The 11943-nt window shown below is 42.7% G+C and overlaps 1 non-coding gene across 1 annotated transcript; it reads left to right on the top strand.

The window, feature by feature from the left end:
- The first annotated feature begins 1442 nt into the window (after positions 1-1442).
- LOC135277360 (U6 spliceosomal RNA) lies at positions 1443-1546 on the top strand. The gene has a single exon (XR_010344976.1). It is a non-coding gene; the product is annotated as a U6 spliceosomal RNA (small nuclear RNA).
- Positions 1547-11943: the final 10397 nt, after the last annotated feature.

An 11943-nucleotide genomic window follows, 5' to 3' on the forward strand; every position in this document is an offset into this window, starting at 1 on the left:
TGCTGATCAGGACCCCCACATGTTGTTGTGAGATTAAAATGATATTAGATCATGAACAACCTGTATGTGCTTAAAGTACCAGCCCTGGGTTGCTCACTAATATCGAAGAGGCTGAAGGGTTAGTGTGTGGCTTTCCTCACCAATAAAAAAAAAAAAAAGGTACGAGTTTCTATAATGTGGGTTTTTATGAAAGGAGAGAAAAGCAAGAGAAGAAATACATCTCTCCACAGACTAACTCTGAAGCTTTCTAGGGTGAACTCCACACCAGCCTTCCTAGTTTTACCCTGTGCTCACTGTGCACTTGTACACACACACACACGCACGCACACACACACACATCTCCCCACAGCCTGACTGACCCCCAAACATCCCAACCTCTAAGTCGCGATTCTCAACCCAGCACAATTTTGTCCCCTACAAAACATTTGGCAGTGTCTGGAGACATTTTAGGTTGTCACACCTAAGGGGCGGAGAGGGCAGCTTGTTACTGGCATTAATAGGTAGAGGCCAGGGATGCCACTAAACATCCTATAATGCCCAGGACAGTCCTTACAACAAAGAATTATTCAGCCAAAACACTCAGTGGGTTGGAAAACTCCACTCGAAGCCTTTGCTTATGCTGTCCCTTCTATAAAAAGTGTTCTCTTCGTTGCTCTTCTTATTTAAATCCTGCCAGGTGGTAATCTCAGCATTTTGGGAGGCCAAGGTGGGTGGATCACCTGAGGTCAGGAGTTCAAGACTAGCCTGGCCAACATGGAGAAACCCTGTCTCTATTAAAATTACAAAATTAGCTAAGCTTGGTGGTACATGCCTTAATCCCAGTTACTCCAGAGAGAAAGGAAAGGCACCTTCATATCCTACTGGAGTATGTATAAGCCAATATAACCTTTTGGATAATTTGGCCAGAGTTAGCAGAATTATAAACATCCATACCCTTGGAACAAGCCATTTCATTGCTCACACAAAGTCCTATGCACAAGGATGTTTATTGCAGCACTGCTTGTGATAAGAAAAGACTAAACACAATCTAGCTGATCCCTTTAGGAGGGGTCAGTAGCTTTAAATTACAAAGCTTTTATACAAAACAATTATCTGCAAATCCTTAAAAGGAGTAAGGTAGTCCTTCAAAGGAGTCAACATAGAAAGATCGCTGAGATACTGTTGAACAAAAATAGCAATGCACAGGACAGCCTTACTAATATGGAGCATTTGGTGAAAGAGTAACAGTAAAGAATATTCATATATTATAAATATATACATAGAAAATATCTATAAGCATGTATTAAAAAGTGTTAATAGTGGGTGCCTTTGGGGAGAAGAACTTGGTCATGACAATTAGAAGATTTAGTTGCCATTTTATTATCCTTCAGACTGTTTGGATTTTTTAACCATATGCATGCATTTCTTTTTTATTTAGCAAAAGATTTCATTAAAAAATTCTTGTGCTTGCTTCGGCTGCACATATATTAAAATGGGAAAAATACAGAGATTAGCATGACCCCTTTGCAAGGATGACATGCAAATTTGTGAAGTGTCCCATATTTTGGGGGCTTAATTCCTGGGTGATAAAGTAATCTATAAAACAAACCCTCATGACATGAGTTTACCTACATAATGAACCCTCACATGTACCCCCAAACCTAAAATAAAACTAAAAAAAAAAAAAGAATATATCTTTATCATCTTGAATTAGGTACGGATTTCTTTAATAGTACACAAAAAAAACTAACACTTAAAAAATTGACATACTGCTTTTTATGAAAATTGAGAACTCCTTCCACAGAAAGAGACCATGAAGGATAAACGGTTAAGCCACATACTGGGAGAAGAGATTCACAGTCAATAAATCCAACAAAGGTCTTGCATTCATAATATATAAAAATAGTCAATGTAATTTTTGAAAGGAGCAAAAGACTTGAACAGACACTTTACAAAAAGGATATTCAAATGGCTAACAATCATATGTAATGATGCCCAAAATCATTAGTCACCAGCCGGGCCTAATGGCTCATGCCTGTAATCCCAGTACTTTGGAAGGCCGAGGCAGGTGGACCACCTGAGGTCGGGAGTTCGAGACCAGCCTGACCAACATGGAAGAATCCCATCTCTACTAAATACAAAATTAGCCAGGTGTGGTGGCACATGCCTGTAATCCTAGCTACTTGGGAGGCTGAGGCAAGAGAATTGCTTGAACCTGGGAGGCAGACGTTGTGGTGAGCCAAGATCACGCACTCCTGCCCGAGCAACAAGAGCAAAACTCCTTCTCAAAAAAAAAAAAAAAGTCATTAGTCACCAAGAAAATGTAAAATAAAAAACCACGATGGACTATCTCTCCTCTGCTGTCAGAATTGCTAAAATTAAAAAGGCTGACTATATTCATTTCTCATACATTGCTGGTAGAAGACTAAAAAGGTACAACCACTTTGAAAGTTCTTTGACAGCATCTACAAAAGCTGAACCTTCCAACCTTACTCCATAAAACTTCCCTGATTTACAGATTTCCTTCAGATAACCCCTCTAATTTATGTATGTGTTTACTACTGTTTAAAATCTGCTGTAAGTTTCCAAACTTTCATTGGCTCTATTTCATTGGGATTTGCTGAGTACCTACTCTAAATCAGACACTTGGAAATCTTATTGGGATTAAAGAGATAACCTATTTTATAGATCCTTTCCTACAGGAGCTCATAGACCAGATGGAGTTGGAGATATATATGCAAAGTAAGAGACAGGCTGGGTGTGGTGGCTCATGCCTATAATCCCAACAATTTGGGAGACTGAGGCAGGTGAATCATCTGAGGTCAGGAGTTTGAGACCAGACTGGCCAATATGGTGAAACCCCGTCTCTACAAAAATTCACTAGGCGTGGTGGTGTGCACCTGTAATCTAGCTACTCAGGAGGCTGAGGCCAGAGAATCACTTGAATCCGGGAGGCAGAGGTTGCAGCGAGCCAAGATCACACCACCGCACTCCAGCCTGGGTGACAGAGCAAGACTCCGTCTCAAAAAAAAAAAAAGTAAGAGACGAACACCTCTTTAGACTAACCTTCTCTTCCCAACTAACTTCTACATTTCAATCCCCATGTCACACTTCTTTCAAATTCTCACAGTGCCTGAATCTACAATGACCCAAAGTAGAAACTGAGTAAAACTCTGTTGAACTGATCCAGTTGATGTATATTCACAGACAGCAAGAAAAAATTGGACTAGCTGAAAAGAATAGATGTTGGTCACTGACAGCTTCAACAAGGCTTAAGGATATTCAAAACCTAGTCCCACACCGGCCAAAATTTTATATCTATTAGCTAATCCCATTCTCACAGCAACCTGTGGAGCAGGTGCTATTACTGCCATTTGACAGATGAGAAGCTTCAGATCAAGACAGATGATGTTATTTGCCAAGGTCATATGCCCGGGAACTAGCAACGCAGGGAGCCAAACTCCTGGTCTCTCATTTTAAATTTTAATTCTTGCTACTACATCACATGCATCAGAAATAGCCTAATACCATTCCAGAGAAGTGTGAATCTAAATTTCTCTCTGGCTTTGGACCCTTACACATGTTTTTCTTCCCCTGAAACACTTATGCAGCCCCATCGTCTATTCTCTTCTCCTGTCCTCCCTTTTCATGGGCAGTACCTCTTTCTCCTTCTTTAACTCTCTGCTTTAATTTTAGTCTTTCCAGAAGGCCTTTTCTGATATCCAGGACAGGTTTTGTTTTTGTTTTTTTTTTTTTTTATAGAATCTTGTTTTTTTTTATTATTTATTTTTATTTTTTAGAGACGGGGTTTCTCCATGTTAGTCAGGCTGGTCTTGAACTCCCAACCTCAGGTGATCCACCCGCTTCGGCCTCCCAAAGTGCTGGGATTACCGGCATGAGCCACCGCGTCTGGCCCCCAGGACAGGTTTTAATGCCATGGCTGTGAGCAACTCAAGCACCTTGTACCTTTTACAACCTATGATGCCATTGTTTAAAGGTGACTTCCCCACTAGGCTGTGAGCTGCTATCTTTCCTGTTCATTGCTGAATTCCCAATGCTTTGCACATAGTAGTGTTTCATTATATATTAAATGTACGTAATAATTCATTCAATTATGTAATTATTCATTCAATTACTTTCTATTCATAGAAAGTAAAAGCATTCTTCCAAGTCTAAGTTTGACCCTATTTTCCCCAATTCTGTCTACCAAGCAGCAGTAACCCAAGGTCAAAAAGAGAATGACTATATAGTCAGATGGATTAAGAAGCATAGAGCCTCATTCTATCCTGAGACTTATTTGGTGAGAGCTTTCCTCTCCTTTATGTAACTCAGTCTACCAATTTTACAATACCAGCATCATACCAGTTTGCTTCTGTACTCATACCTGGCACCACCTTGTTCTATTACTCTTGAAAGACTTGGTCATGCCCACAACTGACCTATGCTAGGAAGTCAGTTTTGCCTACATCCATCTGCGTTCCCAGATATGAGAGGCTGGCTCCTGTGAGGCTGTACGGTTTAGTGGAAATTTCTGTGGCTGGAAGGTGATGCATGGTGATTAAAGTAAAACTCATGAATGACAAGCATATGACCACTAATAATCTCCTGTTATGCTTTCTTACAGTTTTCAGTGATTCTGAGCTCTTTTCATTTAGTGCTGCCTGATCGGCCACATCAACTTTGGTCCAGTTGCTCTTGGAAACCCCAAATGTTGCATGGTGTTGCAGTTTTGAAAAAAGTTCTCTGGGGAAAACAATTTGAATTACATTATTGGCATTCCATTAAAAACCTGCCTCGTAAATAATTAAGGATGCCAGAGGCCATCTGGCCTCACCCCACACAGCATCACTGTCAGGTGGTCAAGCAACTCATGCTTAACAGCCCCTAATTATGGAGATCTCACTACCTGCAAGACAGCGCATTCCGAATCTCAGTCTTAATTGGGAGAAAGTTGTTTGTTATTTTGGTAAAAATCTGCCATGTTGCAACTTTCTCCCATCGGGTTGATTCTGTCTTCTTCATAAATGCCTAATCCTCTCCCACATGACAACCATTACATATACTGAAGGGTGAAAGAAATGAATAGAATTGCTACGTATAAATTGAAAACTTTAATACGCAAAAATGATTAACCAAAACAAACAAGCAAATGACCATGAAGAACTTTAACTGATACACTGGGGGGAAAAGTATGTGTAACATATATAAGAGATAAAGTGTCATTACACTTAGAAAAACTTACACAAATTTATTCAACAGAAAAATGGGTGAAAAGTATTAACTAGCAATTTATTAAGGAATACAATGGTAGGCCGGGCATGGTGGCTCATGCCTGTAATCCCTGCATTTTGGGAGGCCAAGGTGGGTGGATCATTTGAGGTCAGGAGTTCAAACCCAGCCTGGCCAACATGATGAAACCCCGTCTCTACTAAAAATACAAAAATTAGATGGGCGTAGTGGCAGGTGCCTGTAATCGCAGCTACTCAGGAGGCTGAGGCAGGAGACTCGCTTGAACCTGGGAGATGGAGGCTGCAATGAGCTTAGATTGCACCATTGCACTCCAGCCTGGGTGGCAGAACGAGACTCTGTCTCAGTAAGTAAGTAAATAAATAAATAAAAGAAATACGATGGTACTAACATATGAAAGAATATTCAAATGCACCAAGGTATGATAAAAATGTAAATAAAAACAAGATCATCACAGTGTATAAATTGATTTAATCTTTCTGGAGGACAGTTTAATGATATCAAAATTTTAATTATAACTATTAAATCCAGAAGTTTTACTTCTAGGAATTTATCCTAAGATAATTAGCCAAATGAACAGTGATATAAGTTAAGGATATTGATTTAATTGTTCATTTGTAAGAGCAAAAATGAGACGGAGTCTTACTCTGTTGCCCAGGCTGGAGTGCAGTGGCATGGTCTTGGCTCACGGCAGCCTCTGCTTCCCAGGTTCAAACAATTCTCCTGCCTCAGCCTTCCATATAGCTAGGATTCCAGATGTGAGCCACCACACCTGGCTAATTTTTGCATTTTTAGTAGAGACGGGGTTTCACCACATTGGCCAGGCTGGTCTCAATCTTCTGACCTTAGGTGATCTGCCTGCCTCAGCCTCCTAAAGGGCTAGAATTACAGGCACGAGCCACTGAACAGTTAAATTTCTATCAATAGGAAATTGGTTATATAAATTATGGTCAAAACATGCAATGAAATTCTAAATAGCCATTAAATGTGATAATCTAGTTGACACAGAAATATGTCCATTACAGTGTTGAGTGATTAAAAGATTAATATTATACCTTCTGTATTTGTCTGCTTTCATGCTGCTGATAAAGGCATACCCCAGACTGGACAATTTATAAAAGAAAGAGGTTTAACGGACTTACAGCTCCACAAGGCTGGAGAGGCCTCACAATCATAGCGGAAGGCAAGGAGGAGTAAGTCACATCTCACATGGATGGCAGCAGGCAAAGAGAGAGCTTGTGCAGGGAAACTCCCATTTTTAAAACCATCAGATCTTGTGAGACTCATTCATTATCACAAGAACAGCGCAGGAAAGATCCACCCCCATAATTCAATCACCTCCCATCTGGTTTCTCCCACAACATGTGGGAATTGTGGGAGTTATAATTCAAGATGATATTTGGGTGAGGATACAACCAAACCATATCACCTCCTTTGTAAAATTACATGTCTGTTGTGTGTCCATGCATTTGCAGCATGCTGTCTAGAACAATGGTCATCAAGATATCATGATTCTAAGGGTCAACAGTTTGAGTGGGGATCAGCTGGGACAGGTCACATACTCCATGTGGAATCAGCTGGGCCCCTCATTTGCCTGAGATCTGTTGGCCATTGGCAGCCTCAGACATCTGGCTGACTTTCAGCAGGGTGATGGAAGCAACTGGGCTATGTGTCTCTTGTCAACCAGCAGGCTGCCCAGGGCTTATTTACGTGCTGGTGCTTGCAGCGTAAGCAAGGGCATCAGGAGAGGGCAATTCCCCACCTGAAACACTTTTTAAGCCTCTGACTGCATCACATTTGCTACTCTCTTACTGACCAAATAAGTCTCATGTTGGAATCATGGCCAAGGCAAGATTGTAGGGCTGGAGAAACAGATGCCACCTCCTGATGAGAGGATTTGCGGTTGCATCGCACAGGGATATACATACAGGGTGGGGAATAATTTGTGACCATTTTTGCAATCTGACCAATTCCATCAACAATCTCACCTCAGGTCCTATCTCCTTCCAGGAGCTCTTTCAGGCATCTCCTGCTCAGACAAGTGGCCAGCCTGCACAGAGGTCTGTTCTCCCTCTCCTTGAGATGCTCTTTGATCAATATCATCCAAGGATCAGAGAGAATTAGATAATGAGATTATGGAGTCACAAATGACAAATATTTTCGAGAGAGAATCTCTGGATAAAGAAAAATAGACCAGGAGCAGTGGCTCATGTCTGTAATTCCAACACATTGCGGAGGCTGAGACAGGCAGATCACTTGAGACTAGATCACTTTTTGGCCAAGAAGCACTAACCTCAATGCATCTTTTCCAGATACAGAACCATAATTCTTTTTCTCACCTGCAGTCAATTATTTCTTAACCGGGAAAAGTAATTTGAGCAGCTCAAAGTCTCCTCAAAATATTTCTCCACTCTCTGATTTCCCTCTTCAAAACCTGTATTTAAATTATTAGCCGCATTACCTCCCATTCACTGAATTTTCCCTGCTTTCCATGTGCTCATTTTCAGGCTTTTAAAAAATGAAGATTCTAAAACTGTGACAGTTCCCATGGTAACACATTGGTTTCTTTGAACCTCTTTACTCTCAAATGCCGAGGGAACCACCCAATCAGCTGAGTCTTGTTATAATCCTGTCTATGAAGAGGGATCACGTCTGCTTCGCTCACCCTCCTTCCAAAATTATCCTTCTCAATACATATTTTTATGCACTCCCCTTCCCTCAACAGCATATATGACACCATTGGCAGTCTTTAAAAGAAAAGACAGGATGGGCTCAGTGGCTCACGCCTGTAATCCCAGCACTGGGGAGGCCAAGGTGGGCGGATCATGAGGTCAGGAGTTTGAGACCAGCCTGGCCAACAGAGTGAAATACCCTTTCTACTAAAAATACAAAAATTAGCCAAGTGTGGTGGCACACGCCTGTAGTCCTAGCTACTCAGGAGACTGAGGCAGGAGAATCGCATGTACCCAGGAGGCGGAGGTTGCAGTGAGCCAAGACCATGCCATTGCACTCCTACCTGGGTGACAGAGTGAGACTCCATCTCTAAACAAACAAATAAATAAATAAAATTTAAAATAAAAGAAAAGACAAAGCCAGGCACAATGGCTCACGCCTGTAATCCCAGCAATTCGGGAGGCCAAGGCGGGCAGATCACCTGAGGTCAGGAGTTCAAGACCAGCCTGACCAACATGTGAAACCCCGTCTCTACTAAAAATACAAAATTATCCAGGAGTGCTGGTACATGCCTGTAATCCCAGCTACTCGGGAGGCTGAGGTAGGAGAATTGCTTGAACTCAGGAGGCGGAGGTGGCAGTGAGCTGAGATCGGGCCATTGCACTCCATCCTGGGCAACAAGGTAGAGATTCCGTCTCAAAAAAAAAGAAAAGAAAAGACAAACCTTGCTCAACAACCATTATTGATAGAGATATTGATGGACAGCTGAGGTGTGAGGAAAGCACTACATGTAGAGTTGGAAGGTCCAACCAGGTTCAGATCCAGCACCCACTGCTATCCATGAAAGCAAACAGAATAATAATATAGAGTACAGACAGAGTGCTCAATAAATGTTCATTCATTCAAGTTTGCCCGCCATTGTATGCAAAGCACTGTAGAAGGGGCCGTACGGGGTTCAGAGATCAGTGAGACCCAGCAGGGAGCTCATGATATAGTGGTGAGTGAAAGCTCACAGCCCTATTTTAATTCTCAAATAAAACAATGATATAAGAAGAAAGAAACTCTTAAACATGCCTCAACATCTGAGCTTAATAAGGAGAAGATGCTTAAGAATGACAATGACTTCAGATTCATTTTGTCATCCAAACCATCCCCAGCCTTAGGCCCCACCAAGTCCTGACTTGATTCCTATGGAATAAATGCTCCCATGTCAGTCCACTGGGAGTATGACATTCCTGCATTTCATCCTTGATAGGCAATATCTCAAAAAGGGCTTGGAAAGTTCAGCTCATCCAAGGACCAGAGAGAACCAGATAATGAGATTATGGAGTCACAAATGACAGCTACTTTTGCAAGAGAATCTCTGGATAAAGAAAAACAGGCCCAGTGTGGTCTCACATCTGTAATTGCAGCACTTTGAGGGGCCAAGGTGGGCAGATCACTTGAGGCCAGGAGTTCAAGACCAGCTTGGTTAACATGGCAAAACTCCATCTCTACTATAAGTACAAAACCTAGCTGGGCATGGTAGTGCACTCCTGTAATCCCAGCTACTGGGAGGCTGAGGTACGAGAATCGCTGGAACCCAGGAGGCAGAGGTTTCAGTGAGCCAAAACCATACCACTGCACTCCAGCCTGGGCAACAGAGCAAGACTCTGTCTCAAAATACAAACAAAAAAAGGTAGAGAGAGCAAAGGGGACTATCTTGTTACAAGAAATACAGGCAATTTCATTCTGGCTAATATCACTTGCTTGTTTTCATTTCTAAAAAAATGACAGGCCAGACGTGGTGGCTCACGCCTGTAATCCCAGCACTTTGGGAGGCTAAGGCAGGGGGATCACCTGAGGTCAGGAGTTCGAGACCAGCCTGGCCAACATGGAGAAACCCCATCTCTAATAATATTACAAAATTAGTTGGGTGTGGTGGCAATGCCTGCAATCCCAGTTACTCGGGAGACTGAGGCAGGAGAATTGCTTGAACCTAGGAGGCAGAGGTTGTAGTGAGCCGAGATCGCACCATTGCACTCCAGCCTGGGCAACAAGAGCAAAAGCCCGTCTTAAAAAAAAAAAAAAAAATGACAAAGAAAATTAAAAACAAAGAGTCAGTTTAAATTAGAGTCAATGGTAAACCCGACCTGTTATTTGGGTGATTATGAGCAAATTAAAAAATTAAAGTCTCTGAACTTGGAATGTTTATAAAATATAGATAATTATGCTTATAACCTCTGATAACATCAACACTTAGTCAAGAGCACTCCAAAAATAAGCAAATAAATGACAAATGTACTCTACTACTTGGTCCATAGTATCCCCAAAGCGCTCTTTAGGAGAAAGAGAGAATGGATTCTGCACCTAAGATGAGTCAGGTGCTTTTCATGGAACAATCCCAATTCTCAACTGTATTCATCTTCAGTTTTCCAGACAAGGAACATGAGAGTCAGAGAAGTCAGCCCACTGAACAGCGATACCAAGTGGCAGGCCTTCCTGACTCCAACACTAATGCTCTAAGTCACTGCCCAAATAGTGCTAACTATAGCACAGGCTAGAACAGAGTACGGCTCTGGTGCCACATGGGGAATGTTTATCCTGCAGAGACACCTGGATTAGAGGTTGGCTGGCTGTCCCCAGAGAAGAGAATCTGGCATGGCTGGTGGAAGCGCCTGGCAGGCACCCTGGGGAGCTGTGTTCAGTCTGGCCTCAGGCAGTCTGCACCGATGAGCAGGAAGAGGGTGTAGCACAGGCTCTAATGAAGTCCACAGATGCTGGAGGCGTACTGTAAACACCAGTGGGCGTGAGTGACCAGGAGGGTGGAGGAACAAGAGGGCTGCGCTGGCAGCTCAGAGCGGGTAGAAATACGGGCAAGAAGTAATGAAAGAGAAACTCCATCCACTGGGCTTGTTTGCGAACACAGCAACCCAGAAACTGTCTGAACAAGAAGCAAGGGTCTGTAGAGGCACGTGTGGCCCTGAAGCCAGAGGGAGAACACCGGGAAAACAAAGATGAGGCAGAAACTTAGGGCTCTGAACTACGAGCCTCCATCCACCAGCGAGTGTTTACCGAGCACCTCTGGGTACAAGACTCTGCAGTGAGAGTCAGAGGCTAAGACTCGGTCCCTGCCAGCCACATAACAATATTATTAACACTAACTAATTCGAATCCTGATTCCCCTGAATACTGGCTGGATGACTTAGCTAATCACTAGCATCTTAAAGCTTTACTTTTCCCATCTGCAAAATGGGTACAATAATTAATATCTCCCACATAGAGCCTTTGTGAAGATTCAATGATATAATGGTTCTTAAAAACACTAAAACAAAACAAAGACTGGGCATAATGCCCAAGCTAAATCCTGAATCAAGGGTGGCTGCTCATGTTATTATTATTAAGCCTCTCTTACATGCCCAGACACTAGATTTGATATTGTCCAGATACTGGCAGGAAGCAGATGACATACTCATCTGGGATACTTAACAATAAATTATATTAAAGGGACTATTAGTCAAGGTCTGGGTAGGATTGCATGGAATAACAATGGATTTTGAGACACTCCAGGACTAAGAAGGCTGAGGCCCTAATTCCTCCTCAACCCCACGCCTGGCTAAGAGCTGGAACCCAAGGAGACTGGTGGCCACCACTGGGAGCTGGAGCTTGATCATGGCGGGTGAGATGTGTCATTGGTCAGACCAAGCTGAAGGAAGGGAGCCATGAAGGGAGCCTCCTTCTCCTCCCACATGCCCCCAGTCTTCTGCCGCTACTCCCACTAGCTAAGTTTCAGGGGAAGGCTGAGGCCAAGGAGTGCTGTCACAGTCGACCAGGTACCAGCGGAGAAGGGCAGGGAAGGGTAGAACATGGGTGTGGGGATCGGAAACAAACAGGATAACCGATGAAGCTCCAAAACTTGTTTACTGGTCTCATTAACCCCATGGAAGTTTATGGCGTGTCTTCCTTTTTCCAATAATGAAATTTGGCTCAGAGAGGTATAGCACTTGGATGCCCAGCTAAAAAAGTGAGGAGCCTCCGTTAGAATCCAAATCCAATTCGCCACAC

Source organism: Aotus nancymaae, unplaced genomic scaffold (assembly GCF_030222135.1).
Source record: "Aotus nancymaae isolate 86718 unplaced genomic scaffold, 86718_ANA_hifiasm-v0.15.2.pri h1tg000003l, whole genome shotgun sequence".
NCBI classification, from domain to species: domain Eukaryota; kingdom Metazoa; phylum Chordata; class Mammalia; order Primates; family Aotidae; genus Aotus; species Aotus nancymaae.